Source organism: Equus caballus, chromosome 19 (assembly GCF_041296265.1).
Source record: "Equus caballus isolate H_3958 breed thoroughbred chromosome 19, TB-T2T, whole genome shotgun sequence".
Taxonomy (NCBI): Eukaryota; Metazoa; Chordata; class Mammalia; order Perissodactyla; family Equidae; genus Equus; species Equus caballus.
The window spans coordinates 27774581-27802271 of record NC_091702.1 but is presented as its reverse complement, the minus strand read 5'-3'; the positions used below and the strand labels follow the sequence as shown (position 1 = coordinate 27802271).

Here is a 27691-nt window from a genome sequence, read left to right as displayed (position 1 = left end):
GCCCCTCAGTATGTAGTGATTCCACCTCATTTCAAGGAACCAGAGGCCACTGAAGGTCAAATAGTGAGTGCCTAAATGAGGAACACCAGAAGAGAGCATTTCATTTATGGTCAATGCTCTCCTTATCCCACAACTCTGTTATCAGCTATTAAAGCCAGAGAATGTCTGTAGGAAGATAAATTACTTCCTGGGGATAGAGGTTGTCTTTGCTATCAGAACTCACATCCCTGGGTGATGAATTTATAAAGTGAACCCTGACTTCTGTGAGGCAAGCGAGATGCAAGCTGTTGTCTAGGGCTGACTTGTGGGACACACCTAGCTTTTCACTGATCAGTCATTAAACAGCATCACAGTGATATAAGCTCATGCTACCAGGAATGTGAACCAAAGAGCCCAGAGCTAAGAAGTCTTCCCTGGATGAACGACTTCCTTAAATATGTTATAAAATTCTGCTGTGGGTCATGAAACTCTGTTCTCAGTGTAGAGAATAACCCAAAGTAGGTAAATGCCTTGCTGGTGCTAATACTTCTCTTTTTAAGTTCCCTAAAGGCATCGATGACAGCATATAAGTCCTCCCTGTTTCTTAATTTTTCTTTTGCTCATGTCTGTCACTATTCAGCCTGTGTTGGTCCTTCCAAGTCACCCAAATTGCTGTCCTGACAGCCAGCTTCTCATAAGCAGGAGGGGGAGGAATTGAGCTGATTACCTATTAACTTCAGCCTAAATTAAATACATTTCCATATTGCTTTAAAATTCATAGCTCTCTCTTATGCATCCCCCCTGGGTTTCCATGCTCTCTCTATAAAAAGGCAATGTGACAAATTCCTTTGCCAAGGCTTGGATGTTGGGAACTCAGAGTTTTTATTTAATCATCGTGCTGAGTTCCTGTCTGGCCTTGGATATGCTATTTTACATTTCAAATATTCCATCTGTAAAGGCAGAATGATAATTCTTCCTCATCTCTCAGGGAGTTAGAAGATGTTGGGTTATTTAGTGTTTTAAAGAGCTTCAGAGACACTAAGCGCTAAACAACTAGTGTTATTAGACTCTCACCGAACCGGTTAGTGATACTGTGAAAAGTTGAAGCTGAGACATCGGCCAGCTGACCTGTTTTGGCATCAGATCTCCTAGGGTTTCTCTTTCCATAGCACTCACTGAGTGATGAAGCTCTGCACGTCTAGTAATAAAAGGAATCTGGGTCATTAACTTGGATTGTCAAAATAGTGCAGTTCTTTATTCCTTGTCCTATTTTATTTTATGAGAACACGATTCTAAACCGTCATATCAGTAGTGATTCCATTATATAATAAACATGCCTCGAAAGGACTATTTTGTCATGAAATGTGCTTTATCTTAAGATGATAGCTGGTGGTTGGGGTAAAAGGATTCCTTGCCAATGCAAACTTTTGAAAGCAAACTGTGATTATCTTCGAGGTTTACCATTTTTGTGCTTCTGACTGAGTCTCTGAGATTTGGGGGACCTCCTCCTCAATTTAGATACTGTTTACATAGATTATTTCATTTGTTGTCCAAATATATATTGAATCTCCATAATGAGTCAGATCTAGTATAGGGTAGGACGCAAGTATAAATATCTATCATACACATTGCCTCTAGCATGGATGACTTTATAATGTTGGGGAAGCACAGACATTTAGTGATAATTAAAATGCAAGGTGAGATATAAGCAAGGTAGCATATGAATACAAATTGGACTAACTATTGCCTTAGAGAGTCAGAAAAGATTTCTCAGACATTGGAGACATTTCAATCGGGACTTTAAAAGAAGAATATTTTGCCAGGTATGGAAAAAGGATAAGAAACGGAAGCGTATTCTTTGTAGAGGGGGTAGCAAGTGCACTGATTCACCATTTTGTGACAGGAAATGAGAAAGTGGGGATAGATTTACCTACTGAGTTCCACTTAGACCTTCTGGAAGAGGATATTTTACCTTTCTTGATCACAAATTAACGTCTCTTGAAAGGAAGAGTTCCTCTTTTGCAAGTGCCCCGCAACACAAAGTTTACTTGACTTCTCATACAGCTTATATGGGTGTGGGGAGAAAAAGAGTCCATTGAGGGCCACATTCCTCACAATGATCCCGAATTGCTCTCCCTCACCCCTGTGCCTCCCAGTGATGACTGGAATCACAGAAACCCTCTTCACCGTGAATGATGCTCCTCAGCCAGCCCACTCTACTGTAGCTTAAAGATCACGTGTTAATGCAGGTTTCAGGGAGCCACAGAGGTCTTGGGGAGCACCTGTAGTCAACCCTTTAGGGTGGAGGATATGGGAGAGCTGCCAAGTACCATAACATTATGTGATTCCCTTGAGACTTCATTAGTCTCCAAGGGCCAGATATTGCAGAGGTTGTTCAGGCAGCCTCCTGCTACTTAAAGGGGTCATAACATTGTAAATATAAATTAGCATTTCATCTCATTCAGTTTATTTTTATTGTACTTACTATGCCAGGTACTGTACCAGATATTTTCATATATTATCTCATTTCTATGTATTATTTACAACAACCCATTATGGTTCAGTATTCTATTGATCTTAGATCTTTATGAATTCTTAAAAACCATAGATTTTATGTTTAATTTTCTCCTCCTTCTTGGGAGTATTAGGAATAGAGACTTTTCAAAGTGGCATTATCTGCCTACTTAGCAGTTGGAGTTGGTGTAGAATCCTATAGAATTCTCCATAGACCCCTCAAATCTGTCCCTTCTTTGACTTTCTAGAGCATTTTAACATGTCCCAGAGGATCAGTTTGTTGTTGCTGTCATTAAGAGCTTCTTGATTTTACAATACGACTGTAAGCTGCTTGAGTGCGATCACTTCACCTTCTATTGCCCATAGTGCCTAACCAGGCACCTAGGAAGTATGCTGATTTCAGGGTTTTCAACATGACTTTGAAGCTACATCACAGGAACCGTATATCAGGCTGTCAGGTAGGCTCAAATGATGGTGAGGCTGAGTGGTGCAAAACCCTTAAGTGTATTAGTTTTCTATGCTGCATAGCAAATTACTACAACCTTAGTGGCTTAAAACAACATACATATCTTATCTCCCAGCTTCCGTGGGTCAGAAGTCACTCATGGCTGAGCTAGAAGCTCTACTTGGGATCTTCTTCTTCTTCTTTTTCTTTTTTTTTTGGTGAGGAAGATTGCCCCTGAACTAACATCTGTGTCAATCTTACTCTATTTTGTATGTGGGATGCCATCACAGGGTGGCTTGACAAGCAGTGCATAGGTCTGCACCCAGGATCTCAACCCACGAACCCTGGGCTGCTGAAGCCAAGCAAGAGAACTTAACCACTACACCACCAGGCCGGTCCCTCTACTTGGGATCTTACAAGGCTACAATAAAAGTATCAGCTAGACTGTCTTTGTTTCAGAAGCTTAGGGTCCTCTTCCAAGCTCACTTGGTTATTGGCAGAATTCAATTCCTTATGGTTGTAGGACTGAAGTACTCATTTCCTTGCTGGCTGCTGGCTGGAGGCTGCTCTCAGTTCCTAGAGGCAGCCCAAAATTCCTTGCCATGGCCTTTCACAGGCCCTCCCATGACATGGCATCTTACTTCTTTAAAGCCAGGAAGAGAATCTCTTTCACCCGTCTGCCAAGAGGGAGTTGTATATATTGTAACGTAATCATGGGAATGACTATCCTCTCACTTTTACCATATCCCATTGGCTAGATGAAAGTCACGGATTTCTTCTCCACTCAAGGGGAGGGATTTATATAAGAGCATGTACTGTGAGGGTTTTCTTAGGGTATGTCCAACCACATTAAGGGTGAGATCTAGAGTGATGCTTATATCCATCTAATGAGCAGATGTCCCTAATTCCCACTTATCTGGCCTTGATTAATGGTTAATAGAGTAACAGTTGTGCTAATACTTGTGTAGACTTGGTGCCAGAAGAGACAAGGACATCCATGCTTAGGTAGATGACTCAAAAGGAGTGTATACGGGTTCAGAGTGATTGAGTCGGGGTAGAAGTCCCTAGTCATGAATATACTACAGAAGCATCACTCGCAAGTCTGAAAATAACATACATCATGCAAGTTAGCTATTATATCACAGGTCAGAACCATTGGAATTAAAAAAATAAAAAGATCTTGGTGGGCTGAGTATAAACCAAAACCAAAGATACAAATTAACAGGAATATGAAACATCCACATATGCATATTTAGCATGCTCCCCAATTCTCACCATTAATGCCAACACTAGCCACCATGAAAGAGTATTAAAAAAATAGAGAGAGAAGATTAATCTTTGGAGGAAAAACTGGTGCCAAATATGTGAATGGTATTATATGTCATTTGATAAATAAAACTACAGTGGCCAGATAAAGAATAATAAGAATCTCTCTGATATCTGTTCTGATCACACTCCATCTGGAACACTCTGCTGGGAACAGTGCAAAGAAACCACATTTCAGGAGGAACAAACCTAGCCTCCAGCGTTGGAGATATAGTACATACATAGGCCATTAGTGGAAGTTGATGTGGAAAACTCGTCTGTGAAAAGTGCCTAAGAGAAATTAGGCCACGTTGTGTGAAAATTACAGATGATATAAAGTATCTGAAAGCTGTCGTGTAAGGAAGGGGATGGTTTATTTGGAGCAAGACCAGTGGGAACCGATCAGGGAGGCTGCTTTTTAGGTGGGAGTGCTTCATGCTGAGGGAAAGTTTTGGAGACTGGTGGAAGAGGAATTACTGGCATTGGGAGAGAGGTCTGTTTTTTTTGACACCAAGGTTTTCTGATTTTATGAGAATGAAAGGCCCTGAGAGATAATGCTATAGAAGCAGATGAATGGAACAAGCTTGGATCTCCCAGAGAAAGAAAAGAGGATGAAGAAACTTTTAGAATAGGGAGAAATATAGTCCCGAAGCAGAGAAAATAGGGCTGAATGGAAGAAACACCTCAAGACCAAGTTGTCTCAAGGAATCAGTTCAGAAAGCAGACACTTATCCAGAGAAACTGTAGCCAGGTTGAAGATGGTTTCGTGCACAGAATCCAAAAAACTACCAATGATGCTTAGATCAGCTATCTTTAAGAAAAACATCTGTAACCAAGAAATGAATAATGGATCTTTCTTTACTAGAGACTACAGTTGCTGGGAGAAACAGCTTTCAGATGGGTAGTAGAGGAAAGTAGGAAGGAGTTAACAATGATTGTAAAACCTAGACCTCCAGGTACTTAGATAATTTGTGCACAGCTTGTACGCCAAATTTTCCTAAATTGTTATAAGATGGCCTGTTCACGTTAAAGAATTAATTGATTATGTTTTGCAGGAACGGCCACTGAGGAGTGAGCAACAGGACCCTGTTCCAGGATTTTGAAAGTGTCCGCTGGTCACCTGTCTGGTGGGAATGGGCGAGAACCAGCTAGAGAATCTTGTGGTTGGTGACTTTCCTTGGGGGATTTTCTCTGTGATTTCCTGGAACCATGGAAAAGTAGCTAACTTTATTTATGTGCCAAAATAAAAGACAAGGTCCTCCTATGCTTTATTTACTTAATCTGGGTTATATGCCTTTTCAATTTGCCCCATAGCACCTGTGCCTATATGTATGACAGCTTTTTATCACATTAGATTGTTCAATTGTCTGCCTTTTTCCCTCTCCTGAGAGCTCCTTGAGGGCAAGAAATATGTCATTTTATCTCTAGCTCCAGCATTTACCGTATATTTGATGGACATTAAATGTTTTCTAAATGGATGGATATTGTCAGCACATTAGAATTATGTAAATCCAGCTCCTTCAAGTCCTGAAGCTCCTATCACAATACTCAATAAAGAGAATTTCCTACTCTGATCAGAAAGTATGTTAGAGACATAGAATCCCAGAAACACAGTAGGAATTTACATCCAGAGTTAAAGATGAAGTTAACAAAAATCTTTAAAATATCAGAAATTTAGAAAACTTAACAGAAAGATCATTAATTTGTTCAACATATGCCAGATTCTCTACTGGATCCTAGGGGTTTAAGATGCATAGCACCATACCCCTCCCCATCTAGAGGGAGAGATAAATATGCAAGCAGATAGCTCCAATATAGTAAGTACCATATCACTATAGATTGTACACAGTGTTGTTTGAATAAAGAAGAAAGAACAATTAGGTAAGGCTTCACAGAGTTGCTAATAAAATCATCCCATAACAGAAGGAGGAAGAACCTTTTATGTGAAGCTGAGAACATGCAAGAGAACAGAGGCGTGAAAGATCATGGAGTGCTTGGCAATCAGAACTAGTTCATTATCGTTGGGAGACCACAGGGTCTGCGTGGAAGAGGGGGAGGTCAGGAAAGCGGCGAGGACTAGCCTCTGAGTGGTTTTTCTTCCATTCTAAGGTGTTTGGATCAGGATAGGGAAGAAAGAGGCTTATGACAGTTTGGGAATCAACAAAGATTTTCATTTTATTTAACAGATTTTGGGGGGTATAATTAATACACAAAAACCTGCATATATTTAATGTATACATTTTGATGTGTTTGGATATATGCACGCACCCATGAAACCATCACATTAGTCAATAAATAAAATAAATCAGTCAATAAACCATCATCGCCAAGTTTCCCTGAACCCCTTCAGTTTTTCTTTTGGTTTTGTTCGTTTGTTTTGTGACAAGAGAACTTAACATGAGATCTACCCCCTTAACAAATGTTTTAACAGCACAACACACTATTATTAACTACAGACGCCGTGTTGTACAGCAATCTCTAGTACTTATTCATCTTGCATAACTGAAACTTTATAACCATTGAACAACACCTCCCCATTTCCTCCTTTCTCCAGCCCAAAATTCTACTCTGTGCTTCTATGAGTTTGACTATTTTAACTACTTCATGTAAGTGGAGTCATGCAATGTTTATCCTTCTCCAACTGGTTTATTTCACTTAGCACCCTGTCCTCTAAGTTCATCATGTTGTCACATATGGCAGAATTTCCTTCTTTTTTAAGGTGGAATAATATTCTATTGTATGTAAATACCACATTTTCTTTATCCATTTATCCACTGATGGATATTTAGGTTGTTTCCATATATATTAGGTAGTTTCCATATATATTGTTTCCATAATATATTCATATATATATTTCCATCTGTTGTTTCCATATATTGCAGAATAATTCTGCAATGAACATGGGAGTGCAGGGGGAAGATATTTCCAAATCGTATGTCTGATAAGGAGTTAATATCCAAAATATAAGAAACTCCTACAACTCAATAGCAATAAAAACAAATAACCTGATTTAAAAAATGGGCAAACAACTTGAATAGACATTTTTCCAAAGAAGACATACAAATGGCCAACAGATATATGCAAAAATGTTCAACATTACTGATTATCAGGGAAATGAAAATCCAAACCACAATAAAATATCACCTCACACTTGTTGGAATGGCTGTTACAAAAGAAAAAAAGGTAACAAGAGTTAGCCAGGATGTGGAGAAACTGGAACTCTTGTTCACTGTTGGTGGGAATGTAAAATGGTACAGCTGCTATGGAAAACAGTATGGAGGTTCCTCAAAAAATTTAAAAGAGAAATACCATATGATCCATCAATTCCACTTCTGGATATATATCCAAAGCAATTGAAACCAGGATCTTGAAGAGATAACAAAGACCATTTTAATAGAAGTACATTGTAGCTGCTGCTCCTTAAGTCCTTTGAAAGTTTGTATTTATATTCCTTAGACAATTAAGCAAACCTTGTCCCACTTTTTATATAGAACCTGTTGGTGCTAATTTGGATAACAGAGCCAGAGGCTGGGATGACTTTGAGAAAACTATGGAAATAACTATTTTTCTGTGTTCCTCTGTCCTTGCACTCAACCTCTCCACCCTGACCTTGCCTGACGTGGGGAACCCTGAAGTTCTATTCCTCTTCCTGTTGATAATACTGATTTTTGAGCACCTATATCCTGGACCTCTAACTTGAGTTATCTCATTTATTTCTCACATTATTCGCTAAGATGGATTTTATTATTTGAGTCTCCTTTAGGAGTTTAGGAGATGTCAAATCCAGAGAAGACGAAACACATCCCAAGGAGATAGCCCAGGAGCCAAGGACCCGAAGTCAAAACAGGAAACAAGGATGACTGAATCCAAAGAGCTTCAGAAATAGAAAGGAAGGATTCAGAACCTGAAGAAAGGAGGCACGCTCCAGGTTCTAGTGGAGAGCAAAGGAAAATGACTCTGGGTGATTGCATGTGATTTGCTTTACTTTTATGTCCCAACTGGGGTACCGTAAGAGACAGAGTCAGGTGTAGGTAGGCATAATTTGAAAGAATGTATGGATACATCTGAATCATGGGTAAAGGTGAAGCTTTTAAATTTTTCAACGCTTTACAATTTTCATTTTAGGAGGGGAAATTTAAGCTCAAGCTATAAAGCTCTAATTATTAAATTATGTCGATCTGTGAGCAGAAGCTTGAGGAGGCTTGAAGTGGTTGGAGGGAGGAACAGCATATTCTGGGAGTCACTAAATCATATCTGACCCGGGCAAATGTCTTTGTCTGTCACAGGGGTCCACAAACCAGGCCAGCAGGCCAAATCCAACTCATGACCTTTCTATAAAGCAAGCTTAAAATACTGTCTGGACCTTTACAGGAAAGGTTTGTTATTCTCTGGTCTCCAAGAGAGGCCCCTGTGGAGATGGCCTGGTTTATCCCTCAGCCCCACACAGCCTGACTTGGTAGAGGCCTTTCCGTTCCAGGGCTGGTTCTGCTCTCAGCCTTGCTCCCCAGCATTGTCCCACAGCCTGTAGAACAAATCAGCAGACTCCTACCTACTCTTAATGGATTGTGACATGAAAACCACGTTTTGAGGCCGTTTCCAGAAGTCCCTGCAGAATTAGACAGCCCGTGGAGACGATCCTTTCGTGTTGTGAGGTGGTGCTTTGCCAACGCTTTAGAAGTTTTAATTGCTGATGCATTTTCTTAGAGATAAACAGTTGCTGGTGCTGTCAGTCTGTCTCCTTTCACGAGCATTAAAATCATGAAGAATTCATAGGAAGCTGCTGTAAGTGTCACACATTTTTGAAAGAAAGCTTTTTAATCAATTTTTTAAAATAATGTGTACAAATCAAAACTCATAAGATTTACATAATATCTTCCTTCATCGATACCAAGAGCACAATTATTGATGCTCAGTTACTTCAGTTTTGAAGTGCTAGAGTCTATAGTGATAAATACCAATAGTTCAGAAACCAAAGAGAATTTTACACTTTATTTTACACTTTGGTTTCTCATTTTACATTTATTGTAATAATAATAACGATAATAACAGTATTATCATCACCCTACATTTCTATGAAAATTCACAGCTTTTCATGCATCTTCATATTTACAATTCATCTAATCCGCATAATTACCCTATGAGCTGTGAATGGCGCAGCTGGTGTTAAATTTATTTCCTAACTAAAGGAAACTATACTTAGCAAGATTAAGTAAATAGTGGAAGGTGATCCACCCAGATAATGGCAGAACAAGGACAAGAATAAAATTATTTGGGCTTCTGCCCTGTGTTACTTCTACTATGCCAATGTAACACTTGCCTAATATGATGAAGAATTTTAATGTTTATAATTATAAAGTTGTAATGATTAAAAAGACATAATAGTTAAAAAGTAATTTAAAAAATCTCTTAACTGATAGCTATTACTACTATTAATGATCACTTTCCTGATTTTGAGCAAAATCTATAGGTCTCCAAGATAAATAATAGATTCTAAAAATGTTCCATGTAGATTGATTTCAATTATTTGTCCCTGGTAAATAATTTTCCTTCTTTCATTCCAATTCTTCAAAAGATAGAAAAACAAGCCTTTTATTACTTCCCTGGCTAGATTGCTCATGGTCTAGTCATCTTTCTCACAATCACCTAAGGCCATGATCCTGGATTAAGAGATTCCTTTCCAATAAACTTCAAAAACAGTTTTCAAATCCTGTCAAATTCCTTTGGAATTTGTTTTTGAGTTGACTGCTCTGTTCTTTGTTTAATGGAAAAAGCAAACGTATCATTATCAGAATGTATCAAAATCAACTCAAAAATCAACCCAAAAGTTAAAACTGAAAAAAATGTATTATTATTTGAAAGACTGTCCACAGTGAATTAAAAATATTTTTCATAAAATATTCTAGTAATTAATTGGTATTCAACAAAAGATACATTTTAAAGGTGAAAAAAAGCTGTACTTTATTGTATCTCAACTTAGTAGTGAAACTTTTAAATGAAAGGTTAATATGCTGGCTGCAAAAATAAAAACGTCACATTTCAATTGTACATTAAAAACAAAAGAAAAAAGAACAGCCCGGGAACACGTAAGAGAAAGGGCAAAGCATTTACAAGTGAGGCATTTCATGTAGTACTGATTTTAGACAAAAGAATAAGTTCCGTCATTAAAAGAACATAATGAATACTAGTTTACACATTCAGGAATATGCTCTGTGGGTGAGTTTTAAGGGAAATGAGGTCATAAACTCAATCCCGACTTAAGCTTACCTTGCTCTGTTTCATGAACTATCCTTTCTAAATAAATTAATGTTACTTTTCTGAAAACAAAATAATTCTTAATGTATAAAACTTGGAAACAGAAAAAAATAAGGAAGAAAACAACCGTTATCACAATAATTTCCTTGTTAATTTTTTATTTTTTCCAGTCATTTTGTAGAAAGAAAAACGTCTTTCGTTCATAATACGTTGGATTGTTAGATCTACCAGTGAAATTTTTCTAGCCAAGTGGTAGATACTTGACTCAAACTACAGCAATCCAACTCTCTCCTGACGCTGTGAATACAGGGATTCGAAGATAGGAAAAAAAAAATGAGTTGAGTCCTGTAGTGGTTTAAGCAGATGAGGCTGACAGCTGCCACTCCCTGGGTCCCCAGCGCTGCCTCTCCCGAGTCTGACTCTTTAGCTCCCCTTACTTTTTCTCTTCTCCTTCCTCTTCCTCCTCCATCACCTCTTCCTCGTCCTTCTTCTGTATCATGTTCTGTGGCTTAAATTAGCTAATGTTTGATTCTGTTGCTTGCAACCAAAGAACCATAACTCATGCATAAACTGTTTTGTATCCTGTTTTTGTTATTATTATATTATTACATAGTATTCAAAATGTTTACTGCGTTAATAATATTCCATCACATGGATGTATCAGAATTTTTAAAACCAAATCTCTAGTGTTAGATATTAACACGTCAGTGAATATTTTTGTATATAGATACATGTCCACATGTCTAATTATTTTCTAAAGTTACATCCGGAGGTAAAATTACTGGGTCAAATCTATGGAGTTAAGAATCTTGCTCTTCAAAAAGGATGTTAATTACACTTTAATCAGGATTATGTTTGTATGTATTTCTCTTGTTCTTACATTATTATGATTTAAAAATATTTTGTTCATTTAGTGGGAAAAATGGCATCTTTTTATTTGATTTCACGTATCTCTTTCACTCAAAAGAGATCCTCTCTTTTTCGTCCTTTTCGTTGAGTCTGAGCCATAGCGTGAAGGACATGGAATATTTTTGTCTCCATTGGCAGTGTAACCCAGTGGTTTATAAATCAGTTGGGTTATAAAGGGTTTAAAATGCAAAATGAGCGCTACATTTTGATTTGTTTTAGTCTGATGCATTCATCTAGATTTGGAATTCCTACTATCTAAACACTTTGTGGGTTTCATCTTTTCACTCATATAATGGGCATGCTTATACTCATTTCCTACATGTCTCAAAAAGGGCCTGGTTAAATTCAGTGAAAAAAATTGCTTTGAATTCTTTGGAAAAATGTCTTATTATTACTTTGTGTGAACAACTTGCTCTGGGAATTACTACTACAATTTGGTACCCTTGACCTATACAAACTTAAAAAGATAATGTAGTCATATTAAGCTATGACTGAGAAACTCAGAAACATGTTTTTCTAATTCCTGTGTGTTTTTGTTTATTTGTTTTTGGTTTTCGTGTTAAGAAAAAGATATTACAGTTAAGGTATCTACTTAAAAGCAGATAGCATTGAGGTATTTGTTAAATTGTGGTCAGTAAACATTACACAGCAGAGAGTAATTTTAATTGTAGTCATCCTGAGTTCAGTAATTTTTTTATATTGGCACAGTTACCAATTTACTTTGCCAGATAACTAGTGGGGGTAAAGAAAATTCCATTCACAAATGAATCACAGGATAGTTTTGGAATCAATTTCCATATTGGTGTTTTTACAAGGTGACCATGGTCAGATATAAAACAGAAAATGGATCTATAAAAATCTAAAGAAAATTATAAAGAAATTGAGATTAAGTGAAAGATAATCCTAGGTGCACATGTACACACAGACATGTATCCGCACGATTTACTCGCATATAAAATGGAGACGGGTTTAGGACTAGGCAGCGTTATTTGGCACTGTGATTTAGACTCAAAGTTGTAAGGGTAGAGCCAGTTAAATGCCTCCTACCTGAGTTTCTCTTTTACCCTGGGGCCTGGCTCAGGCAATTCTATCGCCAGGAACCCTTCTGTTTTCTTAGCCTCAGCTCACCTCCCCCTTAATTCTTATTCCTGTGCTGCAGTCTTAGTAAGTGGACTTTTGTCTCATAACTCATTGTCTGAGGCTTGTTCTCTCCCTTCCTGATGCCCAGTCCATACTAGATGTGTAGCAAGAGCCCCTGTCCCAGACATGTGCTCTGCCCTCCCTCAGCCTGATGACTGGCCTTCTGCCACATGCATGTGACAAGGTCAGTGCTCTGCCCTCCTATCTGAAGGGTCTTCTAAGAACGGGATTGCCAGCTAAAGTCTCCACTGATTCTTCCCATCCACCCTCAAAGCGTTCTGCTCCAGTTCTGTGCCGTTCACTTTTGCATGTCAGCTTTCAGGATGACCTTTGTTTAACAGCAATTACAAACAATTTACATGTCAATCCTTTGGACAGATCCACTGTCTTTCTCGTTCTGGAGCGAAGAGATTTGATTTAGAGCTCCTTCTGCCTACTCCATCCAGCAGTAAAGATGGACCAGATAGCCTGCTGAAATGTGGTGTAGTGCCCCCCCCCCCCCCGAAAAGGGTAATGATCCTTTGGCTTTAACGATAGCCATCAAAAGAAATGACTTAACTACTCAATTTAGAAAATTACAGCACATGTTTCTTTATGCATGGCAATACACAATTTCAACTTCCTTGCAAACAGGAAGACAGACAGATAGATGGACGGATAGACAGATAGATAGATACAGAGTAGTTAAGAACATTGATATCTCCAACTTCCCATCAGTTTCATCCATTTCCTATTCAATGATGGGCCATAAGATATCTTTGCAATGACTCTCAAACTATTTACTACCCATCCTAGTACCAACAAAGTTTAGAAGCAAAGATCAACATGATTTGAGTTTTCTTCAGTTGTGAGTTATCTTTTCCATCTTTATATACAAGCTATACAAACACAGACATGCACTCAAAATGGTGGAAGAATCATTTGAAAGTCTGCTTGGAGTTATTTTTAACTTTCTATGAAATATAAAGCTGATAGCATAGTGACCCCCCACGGAGAACTAGACTTTGAGTCAAGATACTTGTGTTGTCCCAACATTACTGCTAACTAGCATTGTGACCTTCGTTAGGTCATTCACCTCCGGACCTCAGTTTTTTCATCTATAAAATCAGAATGAATTGACCTTAAAATGTTGCATCCAATTTTGACATTCCATGATTTTTACAAATTTGTTAATGTTCCAAAGGGTCATTCTAGGCTTTCATAAGTCAAATGTCTTGAATGATATCAATAATTTAGGGTATATTTTTAAAACATATTCTCTTTTGTATTGCTTATGCTTTGTGTTAACTGTACTTTACTTTCATGAACATAATCCTTGTTGTTGAGCTGGTGTTGTCCATTATGCAAAAAAGAAATTTTAAATTTAGATTTGACTTTTTAAAATATGTTATCAATTAGAATTTCACTGTGCTACATAATGATATTTCCAACAGATGTTATTTAAAATATATTACTATAACTACTGAATATTCAGACACATACAGCACAAATCTTGCAAAAATTCTTAGTGACACTTTGAAAAAATTAGAATGTTTATAAGAAGCAATACAAATTAACATGAATTCTTTCTTCCAAATGCTATGGAAAGAAATGTAAGACTCTGACTATGTTTGTATAGTATATATATATAAACTCTATAATAAGCTGATGTCTTTAAGGTAAACAGAAAAGTCTATGATGTCGGTAGCATCTGTACTTCAAAAATTTTTTTTTCCATCATTGGCAATGAAATTTCACTCTTGCATCCACATTCTCTTAGGCACCCTTTCTTATGACAGAGTTATGACCACAGATTGCATGCTTGGGCCGGGGAAAACATCATGAGTTAAGAATGCAATTAAATCTCTGACTTTATAAGTGCATCGTGTTCTAACCAACCTACTTAAGTAAGTTGAGGAAAGCTCAGGAAACAAACTACCCTTGACATTCACAATGGTACATCCTGAGGCCATCATAAATTCCAAAATTTATAAACACTGTTATTATACAATATGTTTTCTTTCACAAAAAGCAGTAAAGTGGAATCAAAGGTAAAACGTTATTTTTCTCTCCTCTCTTTAAACTGCCTAATTCTTGTTTATCCTTGATGTCTCAGCTTTTCAAGGGAGAAATTTTGTGGTTAATATCTAGCTTAGATCTCACAACTTCCTGAAAATCATCTCTTATAATTCCCATCAGACTTTTTAAATAGTTTCTTGCCTAATGGCTGTTCTGTAGCTGCAGGCTCCTTGGGTTCAGCAACTGAGTCAGTATGGAGGACCACTGTATCTCCCACATCTGGGACAACACTAGTCACAGAGTCGATTCATAGCTATTTTTTGGATGAATGAATGAATGACCCAAAGTATGTATTTGATTTATTCAGATCCTTATGAAATTAGCAAGAAGTAATAAAGATACAATATTAAGTTGAGATACAGCTGCTGGGCAGTAGCCAGGTCCACTCACTCGTAGCTGACTTATGCCTACAAGTGTCTTAGCATGCACAGTGTCTTCAAAGTTTTGACCAAATTCTTTATAAATTTGTACAGATCTTTCTTGAGGACTCAAGAGTGCTTAAAACTGTGATTGTCATATACCAGCATCCACAATCTATTCTAGAATAAGTCTATTTATTTCATTTACTGGTTTTATGGTCATGAGCAAGTTATTCAGCCTTTATAAATCTCAGTTTCTTTTTCTTCCTTTTATTTTTTTAATTATCTATTTTTTGTGAGGAAGATTGGCCCTGAGCTAATGGCCGTTGCCAATCTTCCTCTCTTTGCTTGAGGACCATTGTCACTGAGCTAACATCTGTGCCAGTCTTCCTCTGTTTTATGTGGGATGCCGCCACAGCATGGCTTGACAAGCAGTGCTAAGTCAGCACCCAGGATCCGAACCTGCGCACCCTGGACCACTGAAGTAGAGCATGTAAACTTAACCACACCACCACTGGACCAGACACAACCCTCAGTTTCTTCATCTGCAGAACTGATATTGTAATTCCTTGCATGTTTAAGTCATATGTGTTGTTCTTGAGAATGGAGTGAATTAATTTGTATGACAATTTCTCGAGGAGCACTCTACAACTGTATGGTGTTTTCATAAACTGTGATTAGAGGATAATGCTATAGCTGTTTCAAAGAGAGTTGTAGCTACAATGCTGTCTGCTTGAGGAAAGATAAAACAAGCATCTGTTATTTCATAGCTATTTCATTCCAGTTTTCAGCAAACTACTGATGATTGCAATCATTGAATCTACAAAGAGACATTTGCCTCAGAACACGTGATGCAGTTTTACCTGGCTGAGAGCCACAGTAAGAAGCAGAATTTGTCACAAGCTTGCATATTCAAAAGTTCTGAAGGGAGGAAAATCTCCTTAGAAATACAATAATAGTGTTTATATTAAAAATTGTGATGTCTCCCATGGCATCAATTTTAACCAAACATAATCCTTTTTAAAAATTCTTTGAACGTTTATGCAATTAATTCAAATGCAAAAACCAATTAACCATATATCCCATAATCAAATCAGTTTCAAGCGAGTGCCCCAAATTTCAAGAGGACTTTGAAAGCACTACCATAGTGAAATGGAACAAATGAAGTATTTAGTGCCAGCATAGGAAATGTTTTCATTATTTTTTTCAGACCCAAATACAGCTGCACAATTATTATGTAACTTACTAAATATGCCAGCGTTGCACTAATTATGCTATTTTAATTCACGAGGATGACTGTATCTTGGTATATATCAAAGGTGGAAGATTTTTTTTGGAGAAAGACATAAGGAAGCCTTGGTTCCCATAGGTATTAGAGTCCGTAGACTTGCATTTAAATGCCTCTTAAAACTAGCTGTGGGTTCTTAGGTAAATTAATTAAACCCTTTTGAGGAAAATGCTAGGCATGGGATCTGCACTGAGTACTCACCCCACCACTAGCGGGGGCTCTTGTTACTGCGTGTAGTCTGGGTCAGGAGTCATCTTCGCCTATAGCCCCATGCTCTGGCCTCATGCACCACTTGTGGGTTGGATAGAGGCATCTGCCTTGTCAGATGGGAACACGGGAGCAACGCAACTGATTACTGTCATTATGATCTCTTAATAATAGGCTGCGTCTTTGGGGTGGCCTGGTAGCATAGTGGTTAAGTTTGCATGCTCCACTTTGGGGCCAGGGTTCGCCGGTTAGGATCCTGGGCGCGGACCTACACACTGCTCATCAAAACAAGCTGTGGCGGCAGCATACCACGTAGAAGGACTCACAACTAGGATATACAACTATGTGCTGGGGCTCTGGGAAAAGAAAAAAAAAAGAGGAAGATTGGCAACAGATGTTAGCTTAGAGCCAATCTTCCTCCAAAAAAAATGAAGTCTACATCTTTGACTATAATATTGTCCTCCTGTTGTGGAGTGTGACACAGAGACACTTAGGTGCTGAACCAACTGAATGCCAAGGCCAGGGAGACGTGATAGCACCTATGCTTTCAGAAGCCCTGTTAATGTCCATTTCCCAGGGACAGTCATGGATGCTCTTCCCTACCTCATCTGCTACTGTTTAAAACTAAACTGAAATATCCAAGCACTTTTTCTTCCACAATTTCTTAGTCATGTGACTTCATGCAAGAAACTATTCTCTTGATATGTCAGTTTCCTCATCTTTAGAAGGGGAATGATAATAACTGTTCCATAGGTAGTTGTAAGAATTAAATGAGTTAATACGTGTAAGATGATTAGAATAGTGCCTGGCACGTAGTAAGCATGGGGACAATTATACATTTTTAAAGTGGCACAACCAATTGTTTTTAGAAAGTTTAATTTTAACAGTTAAGTCCTCGAAGTGCCCTCATTAAGAATAGTTTTCCCATCTAAATCATTCTAAACAGGTAAACAGGTAAAATTTTGCTTATATTTAATCTTTGGTGCCAGAAGCTAATTACCTCGTAACTTCTTTTAACACGTTAGTTGATAAAGTCCTCATTGGTTCATTAAAATGAGTGACATCTTGGAGATGACACTTTTAACAGACACCATGTACTAAGTTACTGATCTTTGTCAAGCATTATCTAGTTACCAGAATTTAGCTAACTATGCAGAATTTGGTATGTTAAACGTGAATTTATTTTGGTATTTGATATTGACCCACGTGTACTTGAGCAGCTGTCACCGTCCTATCCAATATAGTGAAACAATTCCTTCTGTTGAAAAATATTTTGTAATTTATGCTGATGGGAAGGCATTAACAAGGCTTTTCAATGGTGTGATATGCAAAACGCTTTCTTAAATGGAAAGATCAATGTTCATTATTGCAAAAACCCAAGGATTAAATTATCAGAAAGCAAGATAGCAAAATTAATCTTAAGTTAGATACTCACCACTTGGAAAGAGCAAAGAGACAATGCAGCAGAAGCTGATGCCTACTTCCTCCTTTATCTCACCGTCTCTAACAACAAAACAAGAAAATGGAAAACTAAACTAGTTTGAGCATAGCAATTTCCACCATTCAAACAGAACCACAGGGTACATACTGAAGAATGAAACAACTAGGTAAATGTTGTTGGAATTATGTGTATTTTAAATTCTGATTTCTTTCGGCTCCAATAACTTTATTTCTTCTAATTTTTAATTAATTAATTAATTAATTAATTTTGAGGAAGATTAGCCCTGAGCTAACTACCGCCAGTCCTCCTCTTTTAGCTGAGGAAGCCTGGCCCTGAGCTAACATCCATGCCCATCTTCTTCTACTTTATATGTGGGACGCCTACCACAGTATGGCGTGCGTGCCAAGCGGTGCCACGTCTGCACCCGGGATCTGAACCCGTGAACTCTGGGTCACTGAGAAGCAGAACGTACAAACTTAACCGCTGCACCACCCGGTCGGCCCCCCTAATTTTTTATTTATTGACTTACTTGTTCATTCATTTGTAATGTTCATTCATTCATTTGTCATGTTCATTCATTCGTTCACTCATTTGTAATGTTTATTCATTACTCGTTTTTAATGAAACATTTATTGAGCCGGGAGCTCTATGTGGTAATGAAAATAACTATGATCCACACCCTCAGGGAGTCCATCGTCCTTGAGAGGAGACAGGCAATGATCGATAACGAGAATACAAGGTGATAAGTGGACAGAGAGGTACTAAAAAGAGTTGCCTCTTAGAGGAAATTCCCATGGGTCTGATGGTGGCTTTAAGGAAGGCTTTGCCATGGAAGTGACATCTAAGCTTTGATGCTCTTCCATGGAATGGTCTACACTGAAATCTTCTGACCTTGAAATGGGAGTTGGGCCCTTCTGCTTGCTTCTCATTCCTTGCCTATAGTTTGAACTATGCTGTTGTTAGTTCTACTGGGTTGGGGGGTGAAGGGAAGAAAAACTGTGAGAACTTAATACCTCTCATCCCCCACTTCATTTGGGGAGATGGAAGATGAGGTCCTGATTGGTGAAGGATTTGCCTGAGGCCACACAGCCACCAAGTAGTAGAGCCAAGACCATGGTAGCTAAGACTTCCTGTCTGCCAGTCCAAACCTTCTTGTATTCTTGCAAGTTATTTTCAACTTTTCTCTTCGATTTTCTGAAAAGGAAATTTAGTAAACTGTCAGGAAATAAGACATAGCTGTTTGATGGTTTTACTGCTTAGAAAATTACAATTTCAGACCTTGTTGCAAGATTGTCATTTCTTTTTTTTACCATCGCCACTTTTATATCAAGAGAGAATACATTTATTCATTCACTTTTTATTGCTCATCTTTTTATGCAAGAAGTTGAAGCTAAGAGAAATGTAATTTGTTCAAGGTCACACAGTGGTCAATGAAATGACAAGGTTCCAAGCCAGGAGGGCTTTTTTGTAAGATCTGTAACTTTCAACTTTATCTTGCTGCTTCTTCACATCAAGATGTGTCACATGGCTCTTGTTCTGAAGGGCTAATTTCGTAGAAAGGCAGAATGTAGTGGAAAGATACATAAGTAAATAAAAACACAAGGAAAAGAGATATAATCTCAAAACGTAATCCATCAAAAGAGAGATATGGGGAATTTCTATGAGAGTTCAGAGAAATGATGTGAATTTTGGATGGATTTGTGGGAAAGGTGATATTTGTACTGATACTTTAGAAATGTATATGATTCAGACATGGGAATATGGCATATAATGGGAAAGGAGGTTATGGAAAAAATTAAACACAATAGTCACAACCAGAGATCTTAAATTAAGGTGTGTACAAAGTGAAAAGCTCATTTTGAGTGACATTGCCGTATATGAAAGACATGTGGAGAACAGAGGTTGAAAGCCCATTGGGACATAGCTATGGGCAGACTTGAATGTCCAAGTAAGAATTTGGATATTTTCCAACATGCTATGGAGACCCCTACAGTCATTTAAACCAGAGGAGTGGAGTGATTGAAGTTGAACGTTATTTTCTTTCCTAAAAAATAAAAGTCATTTCACCTCAAATTTTATTTTCTTTAAAGTCTGCTTCCTGGGATCTGCTTTTTGAAAGTCTTTTAGTTCATTCAATCAATATACATTTAATAATGTGTGTAATACCTTTTTTCCCTAATTTTGAATTTAAGTTTCAAGCTATTGTTTTCAGAAGAACTCAGGTTGTGTTTATAGGACAGAAAGAGCTAGCAAGTCAGCAAATATGTTGTATTACCAAGAACTGTAATTTGGTCAACATTGTTTCACCTAAAGTTGACTGAATTTTTTTAATGATAGAAAAAATAAAAATCACAATTTGACCCACTGGATAAATTGTAATGTTTTCATTAAGCTGTACAAAGTAGGCAGAATAAAGAAAAGTATCTGGTTCTTTATGGAAGATAATAAATAATAAAGAGCATTTATCATGTGCATTCTATAATCTAGTCCTGTGAGAGAAGCTTCACATTTGTGGATACTGAGTTTCATGGTAATCCTATAAGGTGGTATTATTGCTTCTGTTACAGATGAGGAAATGAAATCCCAAGAGGTTAAGTGATTCACCCAGTCCTCATCGTTGATGAGAGGCAGAACAGGGCTCAATACCCCTATGTACCTGATTTCAAAGACACTGCTGTGTCACTTCTTTACCCAGCCTCATGGTTATTATTTGAAATATTTTCTACTTTATCTTTTCTGTGTAACGCATAAAACCATCTTACAGAATTCTGAACAACTAAACGGCCATATTCTTACCATTTTTTAAAGGTTCGAATTCCATGTTTCAGCGTAAAAAAATTCATCTCAGTGTATAGCTATAGTCTGATTTTATTTTGACTATTGTTACCTTGAATTTTTAATAAAATAGAAGGCAGAAGTAACCACAAATTTATAATCCTTGAGAGATGTCAGTATATATTTTAAAACCACCTTACTTGATGTTACAAGGAGCTTTGGATTGGGTTTGAAAAATATATATTGTTATGCCCTGTGGCATTTTCTGACCTGTCATGATGCCACTCAGTTTCAGAATAGCTATTCATAGATGTTGAGAATATTTTTGCTGAATAAAGAGGCCATTTTGGAAATGTGTGGAGGTTAATATTATGCATACGAAACTGTGCGCTTTCAGCTTCCTCACACCCTGTCAAATCTGAGCAATTATTCTACCAACTAGCTGCCTGTCCCCGCCCCCACATCATTTCCTTAAATTGCTATGGAAATTAAATCGTGAGAGACACTCTCCTTGCAAAGATGCCTCCTTCAGAATCCTCTCTGCTTTGCCCCAGCCAATTTGAAATGGAAAAGCAGCCCACATTTCCATGGAACGTAGAAAGGCCTTGGCCAGATCTAAAGGCATAATTTGCCTGACATCTGTGTTCCAGCGTCATGTTGCATCAAAACAATCCGTGATGCTCTGATAAAAGTAAGCATCCCATTGCATTAACCGAAGCATTTAACAAGCTGATGGCAGTCACTTCCTATTCTCACACCCCTAGAATCACATCCCATAAGGACAACTATACTTGTAAAACGTCCAGCTCCCATTACATCCTTTCATGATCACATCGAAATATTGGATATATTTTCTATCATGTTGTTTTCATTTTTTCTTCCAATGGGTGTGGCATGTAACACAGCTGAAGAGATCAGAGATAATTTTTTTCGGTCTTTATTAGAAGAGACTAGATGTCTAATTAATGGAGGCAAGAGCTTACTGATAACTCGCAGATGCTACTCCTTTGTTACTCCTACTCACTGTCCGAATCTGGGTGATTAGTTAAGCCTGTTCCGTGGTATGTAGTTAGCCAACAATGACTTAAACGGAATTCAAACATTTGAAAAATGGCCATTGGGAGCCAAACATCTGGGTAGACCACTTTTCATTGCTGAGTTTATAAGCAAGAAGACATTGTTTCCAAAGTTTTGGAAACCCTTACATCTGCTCCTTTTATAGTCGCTGGCAATGCGCTCAAACTTGTGAATGCTCTAATGGTCTTGAAGCTTCAGATATCTCCCCTATACAGCTTAAAATCTGCCCCCTCCCTGAAAAAAACAGCTACCATATACAAGTTAGATAAAAATAACTTACAATTTGAATATTAGAGGAGAAATGCCTATGAAAGCAGAGACTGGGACCTTTAGGCTGTATCGCTACATGGGTAAACGGCTGTGTTAAGGAGATATGAAGAGTGGTGCACGGTAGAGACGTAGACTAGTAGAGTAAAAGAAGGGCCTACAATAGGAAAGCAACTGAATTTGCGTAAGTAAATATGAGAGAATACGATAAGGCAAGTTTTCCTGATTGAGTCTTCCAGACCAGTAACTACTGAACCTTCTGTAGCTGCCCCACTTCTACCCTAAATCTCTGCTCTGTTGAGAAGGTGGTGCAGCTAAGTGCTCTCTGAGATCCAAGTTGAAAGTTTTTGGCTTTGGCTATCCCAAAAACTTACTTTCTTCTTCGTAAATACAGTACAAAGAAAAGTAAAATTAGATAATGGATTCTCACCTTTTGCAGCAAGGATAATAAACAAATCATTTGATCCTGGTGTTTTGGATATGTTGTCCTTCATTGAATTATCAAATTATGGCTTTATAAAGTTAGAGCTTGGTTTTGTTAGGGATTCTCCTCAGTTTTTAACTGGACCCTTTTCATAGTCTTAATTATACCCACTCTTATGCCTTTTTGTACCTCATTTCTCTGGTTTCCTAAACAAAGCACAACGAAACAGTGGCTTTCAACACATGCTTTTAGGTCCACGAAATTCAGTGAGCTAAAAAGAAAGATATCCCTAATTGTGAGAGTCAATTTTATAGTTTACTCTCCCTTGTGTCTTGAAATCTTTCTCATCTCTCCTACTCTAATTTTCCATTCTCAATTATAGAACTCTCATGGTGGCCTCTGTTTCGTTGGATCTGTCAGGTTTTCAATAACAGTATGAAAATAACTGCTCATTTTCAGTCAGAAGACCCATACGCGCTTTTATTCTACAGTTGGCACTTTAGCAATGGAGCTTTCAGAAGCCCCTTGAAAGACTTTCCCCATCAAACACCCACTGTTGGGTAACTGATGTGAATCTCGAACAGGCAAAGATTTGGGCTAATTGAGCACTCCAGGACTTGTCATGCTGGTGCTCATCCAGCAAGATCGTTACAGAGACTAATGATTTATGACTTCACGTTCTGGTTCCTTAAATTGAAATTGGAAGCAAATGTTGTACATAGATTCTGCCACTTTTTGGTAATTGCTCAATGAGCAAGAGTCTTGTGGGTGGTTTCGTTCTTTCTGACACAGTGTTTATTGATGGTACTTCATGGGAACTGTGATAGGAAAAAGAAAAATAATGAGGCTTACATTTTCTTATAGCTAGAACAAAGCCTTCTTTTAGCAGTTCCAAAAAGACTAGAACCACAGTAGAATCATGAATGTAAAAGAGATGGTTATTTGGAAGGTTAGTCATGGAATTAGTTTCATACTAAACATTCATTAGTGAGTATTAATGACAATTTTACATATTTTTTTCTCACACTTTCTTTGATTACCAGACTTCTTCCTTGTGAAGAATATCCAAACTGACAAGCACTACCCTATGATTTTTACTCATTTCTGTGATTTCTTGATTTGGACTTTAGTATATTTATGTTATCAAAAATGTTCTGAAATTAGTGTCCTATTTTTCACTTGAGAATGGATAGTGGAAAAAAGGGCAGGTACTATTCATGATATAGTTTCCGCTTTGTTAATAATTAACTATATGCGTTTGAGAAAACTATTTCACCTCCCTAAGCCTCAGTGTCCTTATTTATAAGTCTATAATATGAGAATTCTAAATTTTTTCCTAGCGCCTACAATTTATGATTCTATGTCGAAGAGCTTTGCTTTACTCTACAGTATTTGATGCATGACATTATGAAGACATAATGGCAAAAAATAACTGATTCAAATGAATAGAAGGCTTGCAAATATTCAAAACAGGAGACACACAAGATGAACAAACAGAGAAAGTGACGTGACCAAGTCCTCCTGTCTAGATGAGTAAAGAATGGCAGCATTTTTCTAGTAAAGTGAGGAGTAAATTCTAAACATAATGAGGATTTCTTCCTTGCATTAATTGCTCATCTTATGAGTTGAACATTCTTTTAATAAATATTGCTCAGTTCTAGAATAGGGTATAGTGAAAGGAATATTAGATCTACTTTCCCAAATTTGTTTCTTAAAGACCTATGTGACCTTAGCTAAATCACTTAACACAGTTTTCTTTTATAAAATTAGCAAGTTTGGACTTAATTTATGCCTAAAGCTCCTTACACTTCTGAAAAGTTTATGTTGTGACTTACAGGGATATATGGGGTGGTTGTGTAGAGTCTAGATTTTGGAGCCAGGCAAACTCGGGGTTAAAATCCTAGCCTTCTTTTTTTCCCAGCTGTGTGAACTTGGTCAAGTTTTTGGAGTCACTGGGGTCACCGGGTCTCAATTTTCTCATTGGTACAACTTCAGTTGCTTAATTAAAGAAAAGTTCTCGCTCATGTAACAGTTCAATGCAACTATTCCTGGTAAGGAAGCTGCCTTCCTCCATGTGTGATTCAGGGACTTTGCTTCCTCCACCTTGTAGCTTTCCCATCCTAGGGCTTGGAATCCCCTACATTCAGGCCCAGGGAAAGGAAAACAATGGAGAAGACATCTTCTTTTTAAAAGTCTTGGCCTAGAGGTAGCACACATCACTTTTGTTCACATTCCTCTGTTGAGAAACAATATATGGTTATTCTTGGATACAAAGAGGGCTACAAAATATAGGCCTTGTCTTATCAAAGTCTCAGAGAGGCCTTTCTAGGATAAAAAAACTTTTTGTGAACAACTAACAGACCCTGCTAAAGTAGGCATTCAACATTTTTTTATTATCCACTTTTTCCTTCTCCTGATTAGAGTTCTATCTTTCAGATCTTAGCAGAGCATTGAGAAGAAACATCAAATACACTTCGATAGGCAAAGTTGCTTTCTGTCTCAGACATCATATTCTGAATGGCATGCGTAAGATCTTGGTACGTGGCTATATACCAACATCTAGTTAAGTGCTTGAAAAAGACTGTTCTAGTATAAAGTGGACTAGAAGTGTTTAGGCATGATGACAATAATAGCCTTTTTCCTTCAAAATGTTTCTGATATACCATGCATTTCACTGTTATAGCAAAATAATTTCTTGATCTATTATAATTTTACAAATCATTCTTTATTTGCACCTTTTTGTAAAGTGTGCTATTAATCCAAGTGCTTTTGGAAGTGAATTGACAAAAAATGCTTCAGTCTTGTATGAATGAATCAGAAGTATGGTGTATGACGTTTTTAGGATGCTTCTGAGCCAAAGCTGTGTTGTTTTTTCATGTGTGTGTGTTTGGTATGTCACTAGAGCAATAATATGCTTCAAGAGTTTCATTACGTTTCTTGAGAATTACTGCATACAAATAAAACAGCCTTTAGCATTCAGCTTCATGCTGTTTTTAAGGAAATAAAATATCCTTTGTTATTCCCTGGAAGTTGTGTTTTATTTTCTGATTATTGTCCACATTGTAGTTGTCTGTAGTATCTATTAGCAAAAGTCCAGATGGCTGAAATATAATTGATAAAAACAACTTGAAACTTTCATCTCATATGCAAGTTTTTGCTCTGAAATATGCATCTAAATATTAGGCAGAGTAGACTGCCAGCCCGTATCTGTCTTCAGTGGGAACATATCATGCTGTTTTTCCCTACTGTGACTGTCATTCTTCTCTGTACTCATACTGCCACTGGCCAACTGATCCCCTGAAAAACGAAGAGAAAGGGAGGGAGAAGCTTCCATGCTGACTTCTCCACTGATAGATAATGCCAGCAGGAACACGTTTGATTCAATTAAATTAAACAAGCATTTATTGAACACAGTCACTGGGCTAAGTGCTAGTGCAAAAATAAAGACTAGTACAACATGGCCCTGTCTATGAGCAGTTTATTCTAGGTGAGGAGGCAAATTTATGAACTAGCAATTGCAGTCTTCTGTTAAACGTGCTATAATATCAACTTTTTTTTCCTAAAGATTTTATTTTTTTCCTTTTTCTTGTGGCATGTGGGACACTGCCTCAGCATGGTTTGATGAGCAGTGCCATGTCCGCGCCCAGGATTCGAACCAACGAAACACTGGGCCGCCTGGAGCGGAGTGCGCAAACTTAACCACTCGGCAACAAGGCCAGCCCCTATAATATTAACTTTTATATGAGTGTTATGGGAGACTACCTTTTGATACCAAAAAAATAAAATAAACAAAATCCCCAAATTATCAGCACAAGTGGATGCTACTATACACACAGCAGAGTAGTAAGACCAAAAATGTCACATATTAGAGAGGATTTGGAGAAACTGGAACTCACATACCTAATTGGTGAGAGTGTAAAACAGTACAATTACTTTGGGGAAGGGTAGGCAGTTTCTTTGAACATATGACTACCTTAAAAATCCAGCAGTTGTGCTCTCAAATAGTTACCCAAGATACATGGAAATATATGTCCCCAAAAGACTTGTACAAAAATGTTAATAGCAGCTTTAGTCACACTAGTGTCTGCCCCTGGGAGAATGGCTAAGCAATGGAACACTGCTCAGCAATAAGGAGGAATATGCTATTGATCCAACCAGCAATATGACCCTCAAAAACATTATGCTGAGTCAAAGAAGGCTTCTGCAAATCAGTCAATACTGTACCATCCCATTGGTATGAAGGCCTAGAATAGGAAAACATAATCTGCATGGAAAACATCAGAACATCACAACAGTGGTTGTCTCTAGGGGTGTGATGGTGAAGATCAGCTGAGAATAGACATGGAAGAACGCCTGGAGTGATGGGAAGGGTCTATATCTTGATAGAGATTTGGTTATGTACATATGTATTTTTCAATATTCAGCAAATCTACACATGAGATTTTGCATCCTATTGCATATAAATTTTACCTCAAAACAAAAAATATTGTAAGCAAATATTGAACTTGAATAATATTCACGATACCGTTTTTAGTGGAAAGCAATTTACTTTGAAATGCATCAAAAATAAATGGAAGGATTAAATGGTAGATAAGTGGAGAAACGTAATAAAACAGAGTAAAATGTTAATGGTAGAACACAGTGGTGGATATATAGTCACTGAAAATATTCTTTCAACTTCACTATATGTTAAAAAGAAATTGTAATAAAGTTGTTGGCATAAATAGAATAGAGCAGAAATGGTCCCACTCTTTCCACGTATGTCATTGAAGCTCCTTCGCATACTCCCTTATTTTTTGCCTCTTCAATCTCTGTCCATTGTTTTTGTTTTCCTCAGTTTACACATTTGCTTAGCTTTCCACCACCTTAAAAAAAATCATCCCTAAACCTGATGTGTCTTCAAATTACTCTTTTTCTCTCTCTCTTAGCAAACTCTTCTTTAGAGTGAAGAGTATCTAAATGCCCCATCCTGCTAGCTTCCTTTTCTCACCCCCGAGCAGGTCGGTGTTCATCCTTATTACTCAATTAAAGCTGCTCTCTCCACTGTTACCAAGAGCCACCTAATTGCCAAATCTAATGTTCTTTTCTCAGTCCTCATCTGCTGTGTTTGAGGTCACAGCAACAGGCTGAGGCAGCTGGTTTGGCTCAGAACATTATTATGGCTATAAAATGACAGGACCCACCAAACTGCTTCCTGTGGCGGACAAATAAACCAACGGCTAAAGAAGTGTGGGGAAGTCATGTTGCAACA

The 27691-nt window shown here is 37.7% G+C and overlaps 2 long non-coding RNA genes across 4 annotated transcripts in view; one reads left to right on the top strand and one right to left on the bottom strand.

Moving 5' to 3' along the window:
• LOC111769026 (uncharacterized) overlaps positions 1-14192 on the top strand; it is a 77595-nt gene extending 63403 nt beyond the window's left edge. Inside the window, exons 2-3 of one of the 3 annotated variants that reach the window (XR_002801726.2) lie at positions 5299-5406; positions 8007-14192. This is a non-coding gene — a long non-coding RNA (uncharacterized lncRNA). Of the gene's footprint in view, positions 1-5298; positions 5524-7996 lie in introns of those variants that run through there. The other 2 variants (XR_011428769.1, XR_011428768.1) reach the window with 2 other exon arrangements.
• The window catches only part of LOC138918966 (uncharacterized), a 32900-nt gene continuing 11601 nt past the window's right edge, over positions 6393-27691 (bottom strand). The window contains exons 2-4 of the long non-coding RNA XR_011428770.1: positions 18911-19091; positions 17892-17959; positions 6393-9023 (exon numbers count right to left, since the gene is read on the bottom strand). This is a non-coding gene — a long non-coding RNA (uncharacterized lncRNA). The remainder of the gene's footprint in view (positions 9024-17891; positions 17960-18910; positions 19092-27691) is intronic.